This window comes from Syzygium oleosum, unplaced genomic scaffold (genome assembly GCF_021117445.2).
Source record: "Syzygium oleosum isolate NSW1041296 unplaced genomic scaffold, Sole_v2.1 Sole_v2.01, whole genome shotgun sequence".
NCBI classification, from domain to species: domain Eukaryota; kingdom Viridiplantae; phylum Streptophyta; class Magnoliopsida; order Myrtales; family Myrtaceae; genus Syzygium; species Syzygium oleosum.
The window spans coordinates 22,241,572-22,245,378 of NW_026607485.1; the positions used below are offsets into that span (position 1 = coordinate 22,241,572).

The window sequence follows — 3,807 nt, forward strand, 5'->3', positions numbered from 1 at the left end:
AAACAAAATCGGCGGTGATCACTGAATTTGTCTTCAGTAATGAGCACACACCGAAATCTCCATATGTTGCTAGGGCTTTGCCTTTCGGCGGTGTGCGCCTAGGTTCGGCATCTTTAACACCATCACCGTGCAACATAACAAGGTTGAACGCGCACAGATCTGACAACTATAAGAGCGAAACATTCACGAAACTCCTCTGATATCCTTAGAAACTGGACTTGTACATCAATGAAATCCGAGGAAAGAGAAACCTCAAAATCATATACGCAAAAAAACTACAAATCTAGACTATACCGAGATAGAATCCTCCCCAAATCGAGAGAGAAACTTATAGCTCTAAACTAGATCAGAAGAGAAAAACTCCTCAAAAAATGAGAGGAAAACAAGAAAGAAAGAACAGAGAACCAAATCAGTCAAAAAAATAAGGAAAAAAGGGAGGGAAGGGAGAGATCTAGCTCAAACCCTCCCCTCGATGGAGGTTGAAAAGTAAAGTTGTGTGAAGACAGGGGGGGAGGAGAGAATCCTAGAGAGGAGAGGGAAAAAGCATTTCAATATACTTTGATAATGAAATTATTACGATGTATTCGGATTTTTATTATGGCATATCTAGATATTTAGAAAAGCTCGTTGCATAGGTTGGTAAAGCATGCCTTTCCTTCCTTATACTCTCTCTCCCCTCACTCTCCCCGGACCTACGGGTTCAATACATATCCATACCACTCTTCCTACTATAACAACACGAATTATATTTTTTCTAAACATAATCCTCCATTATGGTAAGATCTATCAGTCCGTCACATCGTCTGTAAATAAATCCGTGAAACGTCTTTTCCAACTAATGATAAAGAAGCTAATACAGATGAGCGGTCGGCTTGTGTTCCCCCTCAAGACCCGCACCCGTGCACGAGTGTGCATGATCCATCTCTTTCACATCCCACTTCTTGCATCTTCTTTCAGCAACTTCAATGTAGTGCCTCTTCAGTACTTGCTGGTTGTTTCCCTGTCCATCTGTACGTGACAATAGCACGCTCTGCTTTGGGAAAAAGCAAAACAAAAAACCAAGGCTTTGACATTTGAACCCTCATAGTCATGTGATGACTATATATAAAACGTCTCAAAAGGTCTAGGGACAAGAATCAATAAAAAGTCATCCTCATAATAAAATGTTCTCCTTCTATAATTCCCAGAATAGCACATGTATCTTCATGAACTGTTATTGTACCACAATAACTCCGTGTATATGCACGAAGTTACCAGCTGGAAAAAGGTATGAAAATAGAGAAGCAACAAGCTTTTGCGAAATATGAGCCCCACCCTGACCACGCCGGTTCCATGTGATACTAATGGCTTTCTTATGATTCGCAAAACGAAAATATAACAACTTTTCCCTGGAAATTTGTATCAACCTATAATTAAGATATCGACCAAATTTCCCTAATCAAAAAGTGGAAAATTTTGCTGGTAATAGACATCTATACTTTTCAACTAAACATGCAGAAACCAGTCTTCCGTGTATTTGTGTGTGTGTGTGTGTGTGTGTGTGTGTGTGTGAGAGAGAGAGAGAGAGAGAGAGATGTTACCATCTGTGAACCTTGACGAACAAAGGTGGGTGGCTTTCAAACTACCTAGTTCCCATGTGTGATCGAAGTGAGTGTAAGAATAATAGTGAAGTCAGATCTCCTATTATTCATAGAACTCAGTGTGTATTATCAGACATTATGGTGAATGTTTTGTGAATTCCATGCAATCTCAATATATCTTACCACCATCTCATTTAATCAATGGCATATTGTAATAGGCTCAAAGAGTTAGCTTAATTCGTTATGAACATTGCAGGAACGGTACTCAGATTCCAGTAACAACAAAAGGCAAATTTCTTATAGTCATCCTCGGAGACAAGAGGACTACCGCAACCTGATGAACTTAGTCAGGCATTCTATGAGGCTCCGACACCAACTTTCATGAAAAGATAAATCAGTGGTATCAAAGCAAACACATCTAGCAAGTGTCGCTGGAGAGAGCTGAACATAACCACTTGAACCGGATCAGACCATTCTGGCTCAGCATCCACGTCGCCGCTCATTTTCGAATGTTTTGAGCACACAGCTTCAAAACAGGCGAGGACAAAATGTCTGCTTTCTGCAGGTGATTAGCTGATCCAATTCAAACTTGAGAAAATGAAGCATACAAAACCAATTCTGGTTACACATAATTTGCAAATTCAGTTTTTTCACTTAGTTAATCAATCTATGCATCGAAGCTTTTGTTCTTTAAGCATATGCCAACTTGGAAGTGTTAATCCTTTTGTCAGATCTACTCAAATCTGTTGAACAAAGTTGATGGACCAGCTTCGAATATAATGTTCAAGCATTTTTCGTTTGCAGACATTCAAGCACGAATGTTACTTAATTAGGTTCAATCCTGTACCTGAGTGTTGATTGGTCTTCTGTTAGCTGATATCTCCATTTCCTTTCAGTATTTAAGTGGCCTCTATCATCTTCTTTGCCTTGGCATTTTACCTACTAAACAGAAAAGACTTTCAGTTTAACTTAAAGCTAACACTCCTGTACCAAAGAAGACATCATATCTTATGTGTGGGTCTTAGTATACCAAAAACACAAGAGTGTTAAATATAGCCTATAGGAGCCAGAAGACATTTTGAAAACATCCAATTAAATGACAAAATGAGATCGGTCCGACATGTACACACCAGAGATAGAGGAGCAGCTCGATGTATACCTAATTAATTGTCAGGATTACTATTACAGTGATGGGCTCAATCACCAAAGCACAAGTACAGATCTGCAAATTAATCGCACAGCACAAGCCCTTCACCGAGCCTTGAGACCAAAAGTTAGAATCGGAACCTCCAATCCCAAACAGTTGACTACTGTTCTTGCCTCAAAACCCTACACCAGACAGCCCCCAGGAGAAAGAAAAAGAACGCATGATTCAAACCAAAAAAATCTAAAAAGACTCTACAGACAAGGGGACAAATTGATACTGAACACACTTGATTATTTCCTCAAACAGAAAATTGCAGTACAAAATTACAGTGACCCAGATTAGTTTAGATGATCGCAAGATATATATTATTCGGAAACTTCTTGTACCTTTGGAAGAACGCCAGCATGGCCGGAGACTAAAATCTGGAATTAGGGTTTTCTCGAGCTCCCAGCAACAGGTGAAGCTGCCACATGATCTGATCTTTCCTTTACGAGACCAGGGAAGTTGAGATCACGCTGGCAGCTTCAACTGATAGTGGTGCGCGATGAGGACGCGACGTTGAGGATGACCATCCTTCTTCTTTGTTCTTGATCTTTGGTGTCTTGGTGTATTATTCATTAGAGGTCACAAAGAGAAGTGAGAAGATAAAGGGCTATATATATAGAGGAAAATCAGGAGATTATAATTTTTTTGGAAAGTAAGGTTTTGATGAAGCATTATCATGAATTTGAATTCTTCTTTATTTTTCCCTTTTTATGGATGGAATAGTGGGTGAGAGAGAAAAGCTCAGAGAATAAATTAAATAAGAACAATGAAATCAGAAAAAAACAATGAAGGGGTGGTCCCGAAAATGGTGCAAATTGAATATTGTCACGCCAAAAACAACATCACCACCATGCATGTTCGCAGAAAGGTCGGCCTAGAGGGTGAGTTAGCGTGGACTGCGAGTTTTCCTATATCTACTGTCGCTGTTAACTGTAAGTGAATTAATTAACTCTGTATGTGACTCTCTCTCTCTCTCTCTCTCTCTCTCTCAAGAAAAGCATCGACACAGTGACTGTGTGGGCTAAGCTTAAAAGG

General features: G+C 39.6%; 1 long non-coding RNA gene across 1 annotated transcript; it reads right to left on the reverse strand.

Moving 5' to 3' along the window:
• Positions 1-726: 726 nt before the first annotated feature.
• On the reverse strand, positions 727-3,423 carry LOC115690660 (uncharacterized). The gene is made up of 2 exons (XR_008817219.1): positions 3,114-3,423; positions 727-1,000 (listed from the first exon to the last, which is right to left on the reverse strand). It is a non-coding gene; the product is annotated as an uncharacterized LOC115690660 (long non-coding RNA).
• Positions 3,424-3,807: the final 384 nt, after the last annotated feature.